We start from the raw sequence: 17304 nt of genomic DNA on the forward strand, positions 1-17304 counted from the left end.
CCTGAAATATCTTTGGTGCTGCTCTTTTTGTATTGATTAGTTTTGCTTTCTCCTTTGCGTAAATATTACACTATATTAAATCTCTTTTTCATTCCTAAATCCATATTTCTTCTTCAGATGTCTCCTGATCTTCCTGTTTCTCCTAACTTTGGGGGCTCATTCCCTGATGATGTAATGTAATCTGTGTTACACCTTCTACATTAAATCCTTCACTTTGCAGGCACTCCATAACTTCAACTTCTATTTTTTTTACTTCTACTTTTCTACATTCCCTCTTTGTGATATTATTTTTTTATTGTGAAATTTTCCATATCTGGATGCCTTTGCCTGTATTTTTCTTCGAATCTCTTTGGGGCTGCCTTCCTTATGTTGATTAATTTGGCTTTTACCTTTGCATAAATATTGCACCATATCAAATCTCTCTTTCTTTCCCATGTCCATATTTCTTTTTTATACTTTTCAAAAATCTCTAGGTTTTATTGTTTATATTTTTGTACTTCTTCAGATGTTTCTTTTTCCAAACAGATCAAAGTTTCTTGATCTAAATATTGTTTTTCAAAAATGTGTTCTATTAATCACCATATATTTTTATTTGAAGCTTCTGACAATTTTTTTTTTGCAGAAGTATTTTTCTTTCCTCTAACCTATCTCTTAATCTTTTTGTATACCTTGTATCTGGAAATTCTGGGCTTTTTGCATAATAGTAACAATGCATACTTTCTTTCTTATCCTCAATAGTCTACTTGATCGTCTTTATGGCTCTTCTTTGGCCTATCAGCTTTTGTGATTTTTGTGGAATGCTACTTCCTTCTACAATGGGGGGGGGGTATTCTCCCCCTGGGCCTGGCCTCTGGTGTGGGTGTGTATATGTATGTGTATATGCACATACATATATGATTTATCTTCATTTGAGTAACTAACATGAATGTTGAAATCTTGAAGGTAAACCACTGTATGTCAAAAATCGAAATGTCTAATTCCTTGCATGCATGCACTGAGGTTGCTTCTCAGTGATTGTAAATATTTCTCAAAAAAAAAAAAAAATCAACCACACCCCGCTAATTATATATACTAACTCCACACTCATATAATCCTTGGAGAAAGGGAATATTCCCCTACCTGGAGATTGTCAGTCTTGTATACCTATAAAAGAGAGAATGGAGCAACCAATACATGTATATATATATATATATATATATATATATATATATATATATATATGGATCTAGGACGTTTGCTCGACTGAGCAAACATCTGAATCCATAAAACCCGAGCACACTTTAACGAAAGCACTTTTATCGAAAAAGCATTTTCGTTAAAAAAAAACAAACACTTCATTTACATTTTAGCAGGGGGGCTGCACCCCCCATGTGGGGGGCTGTGACCCCCACACCCCCCTACTTTAATATTCTCCCTCCGAGACCGCACTACAGTGGGGAAAAGGGAAATTTCCCTTACCCGCACCATAGTACAACCTAGGCAACAGTCAAACTAATGCGAAAGTGCTTCTGTGAAAAGCACTTTCGCTTAAGTATACCCGGCCATTTGGATTTCGGTCATTTGCTTAGTCAAACAAATGTCCTAGTTCCATATACATATATATATATATATATATATATATATATATATATATATATATATGTGTGTGCTCAAAAAAAAAAAAAACTATTTATTGTTCTTATTAAAAACAGTTGAGCACTTTCATCCCTATAGCACTGGGACTTCTTCAGAACAACTTTTAAACAGTTACCACCATGAATAAATACCCTAAATAAAGTTGTGTGACCCATTAAAAAATTAACATGAAAAATACTACTATTAATTAAATGGAGGACCTGCTTCAAACAATTACTAAAATTAAAATTAACATTGTCAAATAACTGTCTTTACCACAAAAATGTTACATTACAAAACTAATGCTCTAGTTTTAAGACTCGGAGCAATAGAAATCTGTTCATTTTAATCACGTGGAAAATTAGAATTCAGCTTAAGTTGCCAAAAGACTTCCCATCTCTCTATTTGCAACTCCCACCAACCTCCTCTGTGATCTTCAGGGATAATATCCAGTATGCCAAAATGAAATCTACTTGAACCTGTACAACTCAAAGTGTGCTTATAAAGTCCACTGTTTGTATTCCCTCTCAAAATCGCATATTAGGGTTCATAAACCTCTTCCTAAGGTGTCTCTCTGTTTTACCTACATAATAAGTTTGATACTTATACACACTGTGATATATATTAAACCCTTGGTTGCACAATTATCACTTTGAAGTTGAATTGTAAAGGGGATATTTTGTAACTCCAGGGTGGCACCCTCTAAAATAAACTAACATTGATGACATGACAGCTCCCACACTTAGTTGTACCTTTAAAATTTGAAACCATTAGGGAAAGGGGGTGCTCAAAAATAAACTTTAGGTTCCTAACCATCTTATAAACAAAACAAGGACTCTCTCCTATTATTGCTGCAAATCTGGGTGCGCTCTAAATATTGCCCAATTTTTAGAGAGAATGTCCTTAATTTCTTTAGACCCTCATTTATAAGGAACCACCATGTTGTGGGTGAAAACTTAATTTTCATTATCACATTGGGTTGAAGGGACCTTCTCCAACTCATTTCCTAAAAGGGGTTTAAATTTTGTACTCCATCCTTCCAAAATCTCACTGATAGTCCTGTAGATCAGATCCCTAGGGTAACCTCTTTCTTAAACAATCTGACAAATCTTACCTACCTCCACCTTGAGGTTAAACTCATCTGAACACATTCTCGCCACTCTCACCGTCTGCCCTTTCACAACAATCCCTTTAGTATGGTTAGGATAATAACTCTGATAATCAAGATAACTGTTATTAAATGTGTTTTTTCTAAAAATCTTTGAACCAAAACAACCATTAACTTCATCCTTATATATAGTCACATCAGGGTAGTCAATGCTTTTTTCAGAATATGTCCTCGTAAATTAAAAAAATGGTGAAATATTATTTAAAAATTCCATAAAAACAGCAATATTTCTTTGTATCCACTTCCACAGGATAAAAATACCATCTAGGTATCAAAAGTATGCTGACCATTTATCTTTGAATTCAGAACATAATACAAATTTCATCTCCCATGCATACATAACTAGATTGGCATAGATGGGGGCACAACTTGCATCCATTTCCACACCCTCAGTCTGTTTAGTGAACTCACCTTCAAAAGAAAAAAGTTGTTATCCAAAATTATTTCCATCACCTCAATAATAAAATTTACCATAGTCTTGTCTAATCTAGTCAAATGTTTGATAGCCTCAGAAAATAAAAAAGCCCCTCTTGGTGAGGAATCAAACTGAATAAATCTATTACATCTACAGTTGTAAAACTACAAGCTGGACTGTACCATTCCTTTTTATCTTTGAAAGAAATTCCTAAGAGTCTTTCAAACAATGGTCAGTCCTGGAAATAGAGTTTTTCAACACCCCTACCGAATATGTCACGCTATTATGTGCAGCCACAATAACTCAATACGGTGGCTGGGGAATGTTTTTATGTACTTTCAGTATTCTGAAACAACTGGTATACATGGGTGGTCATTTTCTAAAAAATTAAATAAATCCTCAGAAATGCCATCTTGTAGAAGTGCATCTTCTAGAAGAAGTTGTAGATTCTTATGTGCAATAAAAACTTCATTTCGAGTTGTAGTTCTGTATTTTTAGAATCTTGAATAAAGCTTAACATTTGTCCAATATAGTCCATTTTATCTACTAAAACCACACCTCCAACATTATGAGGTTTCATTATTCTCACGTTCTCATTAGATCTTAAATCTTTTAAAAAAAAATATTCTTGGCAGCTCAAATTATAAAGCCTACACTTGTTTTTAGATGTTAAATTAAATAAATATATTGAACAAATTATTTCAAAGGCTGCAAGTCAGATGCATGAGGGATTGAAACAACTATTTTTCTTCAAACAATTATCATTGTTTCCATTAATAAAATGAATAGAATGTCTTAATTGATTATTTTGAAACAAAACCTGCAAATTTAACTTACTTGTAAATAATCTTAATTCTGTAGCCACTTCCGTATAGTTCACCCTAGAGGCAGGAACACACTTAAAATCTTTCTTAAAAAGGGTAAAATGTGTCTCATTAATTCTTAAACCAGTGTAAATAAAAATATGAAAACCTTGAAAGGTTAACATTTTACCATCAAAGGCAGAAATAATGTTCATAGGTTCATAGGTAGGTACTAGGCTATCGGCCCAAGGGCCTACGTAAGCCTAGCCAACAAGTTTCCCTGGCTTACGCCACCCAAGAAAGTTATTTTCCTGTGCCACTGTCAAGCAGAGACACAGAAGTGATACCCGGGGTGTATTTCCTATTTCCCATCCACTCATCAAGATTTTTCTTGAAGAGTGCTAATGAAGAACTTTGCTTGACATATATGGGTAGCTTGTTCCAGAGTATGGGAAGTCTCAGGGACAGGAATCTATCCCTCCAGCATGTCCTGTTTATTGTGGTGAAAAGGTTTAGGTCCCTAGAGCATGTAGCTCGGCGGGATTGGGATTTCTTTAGGTGTAGCATGTCCAACAGCTCTGGGTTTGACATAGCTTTATATGTTAGGCAGAGATCACCTGGGAGTAGACGATATGCTACGGAGTAAATCTGGAGTTTTTTGAGGTGGTCAGTGTAGGGCATTTGTTTGAGGCCAGTAATCCTCTTTGTGAGGTACTTCTGTGGCCTTTCCAGCTGCTGCAGTTGTCTTGTGAGGTAGGTTGTCCTTGCTTACACCATTATCAAATATTGTTCTTAAACTTAATTCCTGGAGTTGTAATTCCATTTCTGTGTCCTCCCTTTATTCCATCCTCCATTCGGGGTTGAACCCTGGGGTAAAAAAATTTTTCTTTGTTGGCTTCTATTGTAAATTCTTTCTGACCTACGTAATGGGGGCATTGTTCATAGTAGGATCTACTATCTTGAAAACTATTCTCCCTCCTGGGTTGTTATCTTATAATTATCTAGAATCTCTTCAAGTTCACACATCTGTATATTATTCTGAAAAGCATTTTGCAGTAAGTTATGACAGGTAGTCAAATATTCTTTAGGCAATGGATATGCAGTCTTATTTATATATTCATTTACATCCCTATCTAACTTTTTCTTCTTCCATTCTAAATTATTAGCTACCTGCTCTTCCACTCAGTTCAAAATCCCTTCATACTTACATATCTGACTCAAAAAGCAGGTCCTCCAAAATCTTGTTTAAAACATTAATTTCTTCTAAAAGTTGATTATATAACCGTTGTGCAACCTAATACTAAATTGCAGCAGTTCAATGCCTTGTCTATCAAACATCTCTAATAACTCATTCAGTGCTCCTTGTACACCTGTCGATTATCTGTATAGTCAACCAAATATGGTCAATTAAACACTTCAACCAAACTCCTTGTCAGCTAAGTCAATGGAACTCATATCTATATCTATATCTATATCTATATCTATATCTATATCTATATCTATATCTATATATGTATCTGTATATATATCTATATCTATATCTATATCTATATCTATATCTATAGAGAGAGAGAGATATAGCATCTCTGCATTTTTGCAACCTTATAGGAGTAGTGGAAAGATTAAATTAATCTTGATGTTGTAAGACCTTGGAGCATAGAATTGTATTCAGTAATGATGACAGAGATAAAATGGAATTTTATTTGAAGATATTTGAATATTAACCAACTGGGCAAAATGTCATTGGTAACTCCCTTTCACCTTTGTTGGGATGTGAGAATCCACAAAAGGAATTCATGGAACTACAGCCTCTTTTTAGCAGAACACTGAAAAACAGCTGGTATTTCTAAACAAGATTTTTTATGCAACATTTCAGAAGGCTTGGTTTCTCCTAATGGCTTATAAGGCAATTTTGATAGAGAAATTGCTCAGTATTGCAGTTCATTTATCTGTACTCAGTTCAAGCTTGCTGTGTACAAAGGTGATTCTGAAAGGTTGCATTAGTTCAGTCAGAGCCTGGTTTCTAAAATTTTAGGTACAGACTTCATTTTCAACTAGAATGGAGTGTGAGAGGTCATATTAAATATCATCCAATAGATTGTTGAACAGTACTGCAGATTTTATCACTAAACTCATTGATAGGTTCATTGAGGGACAAGTTCCCAAAAATGGGAGACAGCTCTCTTTCTTCAACTCTGTAAGGTGCTGATGGGTATTAAAAATTCTTGTTCCTTCCAGGCAGTCAGCACTATAATACCTTGGAAAGGGTACTCTAAACACAGAATAATGGACTGCCTCACTAAAAACAACTTCTACTAAGAAACTCAGTATTACTTTAGACATATTTAGACCTGACAGTCAGTCAGTCACTTTCAATAGTCTTCGCTAGACTCTTTAATCCATGGTAGACTAGTTGACTATCATCCCCTCATCTAGTATCTCCTCCCCACCTCACCTCCACCGTGAAGGAATCGTGAATTAATTACTAGTTGTTATCTTTGTTCTCATTTATATATATGTTAAAAATGTTTTTTTTGTTCTCTACCTGTATTTTATCTCCTTAGAATATTATGTATGTCGGTTACTTTCTTAGCATGTTGTAGTGGAGCTTTTCTCCCCGGGCCTCTGCTGAAAATGGACATGTATCCAGCTAGACCAGCCCGGTCAACAAATGTAAAATAAAAAATAAATAAAAATAAATAGTCGTTTTGCAGACTAAGGTTCGTACTAAAAAGCATAAGCATATTGGGCAGTGTGCTATGCTGATACATTATGGTGTACTTGATTCCAAAAATAAGCCTCCATCTGTCGTCATGCCATATAGGCTACTGAGGACTTACAGAACTCTAAGACCAGTCCTAAAATGCAACTTAGTCTTGCTTTTCTACTACACTTGTAATTTTTTCCCTCTGTTGTATAAGGTCCATGAATTTCACCCAGGCATGATCACCTGGTAAGTCCATATCCCCATTAACACTGTAGTCATAGAGTTGGCACATATGTTATTACTAAGCTGCATCATGTTTTGTTTGTGCATGTAAATAACCTGTGTCATCTGCCTTTTCTTGTAGCCCATCCACTCACTGCCTCCTCCAGTAGCCCGTCCACTCATCCTGAGTTGGGATGTGATGTGGCTGACTGTCATAGTATGACCTGTGGCACACAGGCCACAGATTTGGGTTTATCATTTGGCTCAAAAGGGGATAGATGTGAGAATCATGCTGTATCCTAAGATATTGAAGGCAGTCTGGCCGGACGTTCGGGTGACGTGGTGACAGCAGCTGATGGACAAGATGAAGTCCATGAGCCATTGTCCCATGCAGGGTCTGGTGATAAGGGTGACTCTTCCCCATAGTTGAGAGGTACTGTCCATTGCAGGATACATAGGAATGTTGCTGCTGTGCATGGACATGTGTTAGAGGGTGTTTGCCTACTACTACAGGTGAATGAATGTTCTCAATAAAATGTCATTGAGTTGACTTCTGTGCACTTACCCATGCTATTGATCATATAACATACCGACTGTATGTGTTACATGAAGGTCGGAAGTGGAGACATAGTGAGATCATGGCTGCAATTGCTGCGCAGCATGACAATGTGTTATCTGTTGATTGATACATAAAAAGTCTTGTTACAGTGATGTTAGAGCAGTGACATAGTACGAACCGGGTAATATGTGCCCTAACTATATTAAGCAGAGTATCTCCAATGGGCACCAAACCCCTCCCATTAGACCCACATTTGGTTATCGGACATCAGTGTCTCTACTGCAGCATGCACACACATCTCCTGATAGCCACTCAACCGTGAGCTCAGCAGGCATATCCAGATGGTCGCATTGTAGTCATGTTACTTCCCACACTACACCTGCAAGTGTCACCACGTACAACCCCTCCATTGAGCAAGATGGGTGAGTGTTTGCAGACATGGTGGGGGCAGCCAATAATGTGATATGAGCCATCTTCATAGGCACCCTAGACTGTGTTAGTGTAACACTGAGAGTTGATCCAGTGTGTGTCCTGTTGAGCCATTCTGTCCCTGTGGCAATGATGAATACTGCTGACCACTGACACAATGATATGACTGTGGTTGTTGACTTGGCTGATGCCACAGGATTTTCTCATATTTTTTACGAAATATGTGAATGGATTCATTTAATAATATATATTACCTGGTTGATAATGACATATGTTAGTGATAATATTGACAACAATAATGCTATATGCAATGTCATGCTTTAGTGTTTGCATTTTTGTTTGTGAAGAAATGCTATTGATGTTTTCCTTACAGTTTGCCATTTTGTCTGCCATTCACACATACAAAACTATGCCTCTGTATACATACCTTTGTCTTGTATGTCATTTTAATATGGTCTTGCATATGCCTAACACCAGAACTTACAGCCTTTCTTTGTGCCTGTATCCATTTTCAATCACCATGCTTACTTGTATTTCCCCATAAGTGCCTTCCCATATCAGACTGAATATGCACATAGATGTATATATACATATGTTGCTGTATCAGCAGCATGGATGTATGTTGCAGGTATGTTGTGTGGTCAGTGTCAATGCTGCTCTGCATGTCTGCACATATAGGTTCATAGGTTCATAGGTTCACACTAGGCTATCTGCCCTAGGGCATTTATAAGCCTAGCCAGAGTGTGTTTGGCTTTTTGCCACCCATTTTAAATTAATTTTGCTATGCCCTTTTTCGAGGTTAGTATACTGTGCCTCTGTCTAACAGTGACACAGAAGTGATACCCGGGGTAAACCTACAATCCCCCATCCACTCATCAAGATTCCTGTTGAAGAGAGTCAATGAGGGACTCTGCCTAACCTGGACTGGGATTTTATTCCAGAGTGAAGGGAGCGTCTGGGTTATGAATCTGTCCCTCCAGCATGTCCTATTTATTTCAGTGCTGAGGTTCAAGTCTCTAGAGCGAGTAGCTCGATGGGATTTAGATTTTCTGAGGTACAGCATGTCCATTAATTCCGGGTTGGACATGGCTTTATACGTCAGGCACAGATCGCCTCTGAGCAGGCAGTATGCCACTGAGTAGAGCTGGTGTTTCTTTAACCGGGCAGCATATGGCATCTGTTTGAGCCCTTTGATCCTCTTGGTGAGGTACTTTTGGGTTCTTTCCAGTTGCTGCAGGTGTCTGGTAAGGTACATCCCAAAAGGGGCATTGTACTCAATTATGGGCCTGATGAGGGATGAGTAAAGAGGCATGATGACCTCCCCTGATCTAGATGTGAATCCCTTCATGATTAGGTGGGCTATATAAAATGTTTTTCTAACCACTTTGGCCACGTGGTTGTCAAATGAGAGATTGCTATCAACTTGGGTCCCCAGGTCCCTAATTACTTCTTCCGTACTTAATGGATTACCACTTATGTGGTAATTTGTGGGCACTTTATTTTTGCCAAAGAGGATGACTATACACTTTTTGGTGTTTAGCTTGAGACCATGGCTCTGGCACCAGTTGTCTGTTTCTATGAGGCCCTTTTGGAGGATACTTGTGTCGGCTGGAGAGTTGATTATAGTGCCCAGTTTGCAGTCATCTGTGAACTTGGTCAGCCATAGTCCTTCCGTGTTGGCCTGTACCTCTGAGAAATATATACCGAACAAGAGAGGTTCCAGGACTGAGCCTTGTGGGATGCCACTTGTAACTGGTTTGGAGTCTGACATGGCTCCAGCAATTCTAACCATGTGGGTTCTGTCCTTGAGCCACTTTGCAACCCATCTAGTGACATAGGGGTTTATATTTAAGCTGGTGAGCTTATCTATAATGCCCAAGTGGGGTATTGCATCAAAGGCTTTTGCGAGGTCCAGGTAGGCTGTGTGGACCACCTTCTCCTCTTCAATGGCCTTGGTGACTGTTTCAAAGAAATCGACCAGGTTTAAGAGGCAGGATCTTCCCTTAACAAAGCCGAACTGGGAAGGATCCAGTGTCTGTAGGTCCCCAATATCTTTATTTATAAGGTCCATGATGATCCTTTCCATAGCTTTGCAGACCAAGATAGTCAGGCTTATGGGGTGATAGTTTCCAGGATCTGTTGAGGCACCACCTTTGTGGAGAGGGACCACCGTTGCTGTACGCCACTCTTTGGGTACATATCCTGTAGTAAGGCTGAGATTGAACAGTAGTTTTATGTTTGGGTTTAGCTCTTATTGGAGTTCATGTAGGACGCAGCCTGGGACACCATCTGGTCCCATTGATGCTGTGTTTTTTGCTTTGGAGAGGGCGGCTCTTACCTGAGCATCTGAGATGTCAGGGGGGCAGCAGTCTGCTGGGATAGATATTTGCCCTTTTGGTGGGGAAGGGGGGGAGAAGTTTGTGCTGAACCTGTCAGCTAGGATGTTGGCAATGTCTGTGGGTTTGGTGTATTTTTTGTCATTTTGGACTAATTCTGAGCATATCTGGGAATTCCCACCCGGGATCCAAACATAACTAAAGAAAGCCGTGTGATTATCCTTAGTGTCCTGTGCAATTTTTCTCTCGAAGCTGGCCTTAGACGATTTTATGAGTGCCCGTAGTTTTTTGCTAATACTGATCAGAGATGCCTTCCCTTTTTGGGATTTTGCTCTATCATGTAGTAGCTTCCTCCTTCTGTTGTATAGTTTGTTTATGGCTGGGGTCCACCAGACAGGACGTCTGCCTTTGGAGGATTGGGTCTTGGTTTTATTTGGGATTGCATGATCCATGCATTCCTGAAGGTGTTCATAGAATGCATTTATAAAGGATTCTGAGGTCTGGGCCGTATTTTCCACAGGCCCGGGGGCTTTGAAGGATTCCACCTCGGTTTTGAGGAGTGTGAAATTTGCTTTAGAGAAGTTTTTCACTGTGGTTTTCTGGGCAGGGAGTGGGGTCGGGATGTGAATATCCAGTGAGATTAGTTTATGGTCTGATCTTACCAGTGAGGGATACACTTCTGGTCTTGAACATAGGGTCCCCATGTTGGTGATGATCAGGTCCAGTATGTTTTCCCCTCTTGTGGGAGTGGTAACAAGTTGTTCCATAGCATTTGAGTTTATAAATTCCAGGAACCTTTGGGCTAGGGTGTTGGAGCTAGAGTAATGCTCCCAGTCTATGTTTGGGTAGTTGAAGTCGCCCAATATAATGGTGTTTGGAGAGACCTTCATATTTTTCAGTGTTCTCAGGAAGGCCGAATGGAGTTCCTGGGTTTGGGAGGGTGGTCTGTAGCAGGCTATAAACTGGAAGGCAGTTTTACCCACTGTTAGTTGCACATGGATAGTCTCTGATGCTTCGTGCTGTGCCAGCAACCTGGAGGTGTGGGTATCTTTGATGAATATTGATACTCCCCCTCCTTTTGTGGTTCGGTCCAAGTTTTGGGGCCGAAAAGCATGGTATGAGGTATAACCTGGTAGTGCTGCGGTGCTCTCGGGAGCCTTGAACCAGGTTTCTGTTACTGCACAGATATCGATGTTCTCCATGCTAAGGAGAATTTAGAGTGCATGCATCTTGAGGTTTAGACTTCTGGCGTTGAACAGAACTACTCTTAGTTTCTTATCCCTTGTGATACCTATGGAGGTGGGTTTGTCTTTTGAGCCTTGCCTAAAAAAGGCACTATGGGGGTAGCAAGAGCCTTTGCCAATATCCGAAAGCCCAGGGGTGATAGGTGCAAGCCATCCCTAGCGAAGCATTGTGGCTTGTCGAGCATGTCATCCCAGGCTGACAGGCATTGGATCCCCTTTGAATGACACCAATACTTAAGCCAATTGTTGAAATTGACCATCTTGTCTTCATATTGTGGCATCATTCTTGGTGAGGGTAAGATGCTACTCAAGGTCAGGGTCATACCGGCCTGGGCTACATGCTCAGAGAGCTCCTCTATTTTTCTTTTCATGTAGTCCAGGGAGGTACGTCTCAGGTCATTCACACCAGCATGGACAATGACTGAGTCATATTTGTACTTGCCTTGGAGTGACCTGAGTGCTTGTGTTATGTTGCGGATCCTAGCGCCCAACAGGCAGCTCACCGTGACCTTCTCCTTGTTCAGCCTGGTGAGCGGGACGTCAGTGTGCCTGACGATAGTGTCACCTATTACAAGTATATCAGGTGTGTTGTTTAGCCTTAAGGGCTGTGAATGTTCGGCACATGGCTTTGTGAGCTATGTGTTGCACGTGTTTTGTTTTGGGGTACGGTTGCTTGGGTGTCTGCTTTGGAGGTCTCTGCTGCTTAGGCAGATTTTTATTTAGAGCCTCTGAGTATGTTTTTGTGTGTTTATGTGTTTGGTTTGCTGTCGTGGTAGGTCTATGTGAGACTGGAATTGTAGTGAGTGTGGTTTCCTTTTCCTCCTGACTGGTTACACCAGTACTGAGTTGAGAGAACTTAGCCTCCAGTTTGGCTATATTGTTGTATCTCTCACATGTGTTGGAATTTGTTGGGAGGAGGAGAGGGTTGTCTGTGTACATGAGGCAGTTGTAACATTGCCTCAAGATTCCCAGATTCACCAGCTGGACCGGAGAGGAGATTGACAACTGACCTTTGAACATGCTAGAATAGTATTGGGAATTCCTTTATAATTGAAAAAAAAGGGCCAATGGGGAACAAGGTACTCAATGGGAGTTTGTGAGGGTGTAGTGCTTTTAATTTTTTAGTGCTGACTTATATAATTGCTTTATTGAGCAAGTGCCAGGTAACTTAAATGCAATGTGCTACAGGTAACTTAAATGCAAAAACGACAAACAGTAACTTTCATTCAAGTGAAACAAGGAAATAAGTACAGTAAGCAATGCAGATATCACTAGGGATCCACAGAAGCGCTGAAAAGCCACGTTTTAGGTGGAATTAGCGTTTCACGGAAATAACAAGCAAACAAACAACAGGCATACAAACAAAGCTAGATTCAGCAGGCCTGGATATAGTCTATGCTACAGCAATAGTCTATGCTACAGCAATATATTACATGGAAATGAACAGCACTGTAGTGATACCTTGTATAGGTGAGGCAGCACTGTTATTGCATGACCTGCATTTTTGTGTATGTATATGCCAATGCATTCTCATACATATCATGGACCTTGCTTTCTTATGATTGTGCCTACTGAGCAGGTAATGTTCTAGAATATTATTCTGTACGATGATATTCAAACTGTCTGGTGAGTAATTTATTTGTGCACATCTCCTGTTTTCTAAACATGTGCCTGTTTGCTCCTCTTTGGTGATGTGCCTTGCAGATGGTTTTCCTGTATTGCTGTTTCCTCTCAGTGTTTTGTATGTGTCCATACTGCTACACATTAAGATTAGGTCATGTGTGATGTATTTTTCACTATTTCTAAACTGTGGTGGTGTTTGGGGGCAACACATGAACATCCCTGTTTACTCTGCGTACTTGTGTACATGTGGCCAGTCATGACTCAAAGGTGTATGTCAAATGCTGTGGTGTTGCCTAAGCTATGACTTGTATCCACATCCTCCATCAACACACTGATTTCCTCTAACCTCTGTGTCTTTCTATTTTCCTGAGCCTCCTCTGCCAGCTGTCAAATGCCATCTTTAAACATCTGGGGTTCTTGGGTGTAGGTCACCCATACTTGCTACTGGCAAGCTGCCATGTTTTGATGTTAACATGTTGCGTAGCACGGCACACAAAGTAATCACCTGTGCTGCATTTTTAATCATGTATTGCAGTGCACTTAAGTGTGTATTGCAGTGTGTATAGACATCTGGATCTGGATTTTATCATGCACAAAACATGCTCAGTGATTTTTTTTTGTTGCAGTGTGTGGTCTATTATATGCTTCTTATGCAGGGTTGGATGTGACTTCATATGGTGTACTTAGTCACTGCTCTAGTGGATAACAACAGTAACCTGTTTATGGGAAGTACAGTAGGTGACATGTATGCTGTCATAATGCATAGTATTGACAGGTTTAATTCTGTTTACAACATAGCTGTGTTCCTGTCCTTACCAATAGTAGTCATCTGCATATTTTACTACTTTGGAAGGAAGCCCTCAGACCACTTTTCCACCAAATAGCGGCATCATGTACACTCTTCTAGTGTGTTGACATCATGTTTGTTATGATAGCATCCATTGTGCACATCACCTGTCAATTAAGCTATGGCCACCACTTTCTATTTTTGTAAATTTCTACTTCAAGTACAGAAAATGTCTTGATACGAACATGGGTACAGCATATTGCACCTAGTACCTGGGCAAAGTTGGCCGTGGCATATAAATCATGCATGACTTACCTGCACTATAAAAATCTGGTTGGAAAATGGATATACTCATCCACATTGATGCACATTGCAACCAGAAATTGGGACATAATATAACTGGTGGCTATCTGTGAGACTTCTACTGACAGCTGGCTTAGATGTACCCTGGCTTGATGTCTAGTTGTCTGCCTTCTAAGTTACATTGCCAGAATTTCCTCTATGGCTATAAGTACCCCACCCTGCAGTAAAGCTTTACATACTGGATGCATATTTTTTTTTTCCTCTGGTAATGATGTGGGCAATGCAGTATTCCATAGCAATGAGCTATGTCGATGCACTTTGTTGTATTTAATTTGCATCGGGTGCTGTCACAGTGTTTTGCAATCCAGCGTACTTGCATTTATTCCTAAATTACCCTACACTAAACTGGTAGTTCCTAAGGCTTGCTTAAGTGTATTTTATAGAACTGTGGTGAAGTCTTCCTTTAGTGTACCACTCTGTCCGCAAATTTCTTTTGGAATCTGGCCCTGAATATTAATTAAGGAATTAACTTGAATATCTCATCATTTCAAAATCAAGGAAAAAAAAGTTGGAAAATTAGTGGAAAAAATTGAAATATAAATGAATTAGTTTTTCCTTTTTTCCATTTTACTTTTATGCTAAATATCATAATATATATCATAGTTAGACCTGTAAAAGTATTTTGTTCATTTGAAAAACATAAGTATATAAAATGAAAAATGCATTTGAATGTCAGATCATATAGTGGTACAATAAACTTAGACAAAATAATATAGCAAGTAAAGAATCAGATTCTGTAAAGTTAGAATCTGGTGCATTACACTGATATCAGTAGCAAAAATACAGATAATAATGTAATTTGTAAATGTGTCACAGTGACTATGAATATCTCAGCACACTAAGGAGTATCTCAATTGAACACTAGCCTCTAGTAATCCATAAGTAATGAGAAATCACTGCCAAGCCATGATGTACATTAACAAATTTAATGAAAGTCTCCCAAATTTAGGGATCTTGACAGTCTTAAATGCATAGCTATAGCAGCATTTTTCCAGTAAACTTAAGGACAACTACAGAATATCACTTTAACTACTTTATTATAAATAATATGCTAACTCTCACTTAACTGATTCTGATGGAATCCATAAAATTTGTAATAAAACAAATTAATAAAGGTTTAGGACAATTACAGCCACATTGCCACAACTAACATTAGCTAAGAATGGATGCAGGGCTTTCATGGGGAACACAGGTAATGCACACGCCCTTGGAAAGTGGGAGATAGAAAAGAAGATGTGGGGTACAGGTGAAGAAGAGGTTCACACAAGAAGGATGACGGAATAGGAAAATTAGAGGGAAAGTCAGAGAGATACCGGCCTTTTTGGGGGGAATAGGCCCTATTTTTTAAGAATAGAAGGAAAGGTAAGGGTAGGGAAATAGGACAAGAAGGCTATCTCAGCAGGTGTACTCATAGAACAAATATCATAACACATGACAGACAAACATTTGAGAAAATTGGTAATGACAGCTGAGTTACACAGATGGCACACTGTACAACAAAGCTTGGAAATTTGTCAAACAGTGTGGGGATGTATACCAGCCATGGTGCAATGCAGAAAAAATAACTACCTATGCACTATCATATTATGACCTGGTGCAAAATGTGTAGCAGTCATATCTGGATGTGTATTATAGGATATTAAATAAGGATCATAGTACACATAGCCAGGTAGTCTGTCAGCAGTCAAATATCAGCCAAACAACATCACGGATGAGCAAATGCAGATCTAAGCATTCTAGATAACTCCAGCAGAGAACAGAAGTAAGCCTCCAAACATGCATGTAAAAGGCAAACAACAAAACAGTGTAAGAAACTTCTCTGTGTGGAAGATTTTCAATCCATATATTTATTTATTTTTTTCAGTTTGATGACCGGGGAAGTCCACTGGGCCAAGAAGAGCCCATTTTCAGCGGAGGCCCGGGAAGAAAAGCTCCATTAGCAATAACAAATTTTAAACAATAATAAACATGCATATCAAGCAGACAAATAACAGGTTTTGTTTTTGTTGCATTTAGGGTGAGGAGGCAGTTGCTCATCCAGGTTTCTGTTTTAGTAAATGCTGACTGGGCTTTTAGTAGTAGGTCAGAGGGGAGTCAGCAGTGCAGATAAATGTAGAATCATCTGCATACTGAATTATAGAGCTGTTTGGGATAGAGTGGTGATAGTTGTTGATGAATATGATAAAGAGAAGGGGGCTACAACAGATCCTTGGGGAATGCCAGTGAGGCTGGGTAAGAAGGCAGAGGTAGAAGATTTCCATTTTACAGCTTGCTGTCTTTTGGAGAGGTAGCTAGATAACCAGGATAAGATAGATGGAGACAGGTTGAGAGAGGAGAGTTGAGATAGGAGTATGGGCTGGTAGACAGTGTCAAATGCTTTGGATAGCTCAAAGAACAGGATAGATACTAGTTTGCCAGAGTAGCGAGCATGGTTGAGGAATTCGAGGAAAGACAGAAAGGCAGCGATAGTACTATGGCCAGGAAGGAACCCATGTTGTGTGGGAGTAAGGAGATTATTGTGTGTGAGATGACATCAGTTGACTATGAATACATTTCTTTAGGATTTTTGAGCATGGGCAGAGGATAGCAATGGGCCTGAAGTTGGTGGTATCATAGTTTTTACCTCCTTTGTGGAGTGGAATGGTGAATGCATGTTTTCAAATAGAAGGGACATGGGATTGTTGGATACATCTGTTTACTAGACTGGAGATTGGCAGGGCTATGCTGTTGGCACGTAGTTTGAGGAAGAGTGGAGGTAAACTGTCTGGTGCAATACAGCATGGTTTTAGCTGGAAGAGGAGTTTTTTATTAAGCTTGTGGGGATGGGGATGAGGTTGAAGATGGGTGATTGTTGCTTGTTGTCAGAAGGGATAGAAAGGGGTGGGGGAAGATTTTGGAGGGGAGTGTGGGAAGGTGGTAATTAATTTGGCTGTACAGTCCACGAAGAAGCTGGTAAATGATGTGGCTGTTTCTAGGTTGGAGAGGTTGGGGTTAGAGCAAGAGTTATCTTTGTTATCAGGTTGGAGAAGAGAGG

The sequence above is a fragment of the Protopterus annectens genome, chromosome 1.part0 (genome assembly GCF_019279795.1).
Source record: "Protopterus annectens isolate FY-2018-M chromosome 1.part0, PAN1.0, whole genome shotgun sequence".
Classification (NCBI taxonomy): domain Eukaryota; kingdom Metazoa; phylum Chordata; order Ceratodontiformes; family Protopteridae; genus Protopterus; species Protopterus annectens.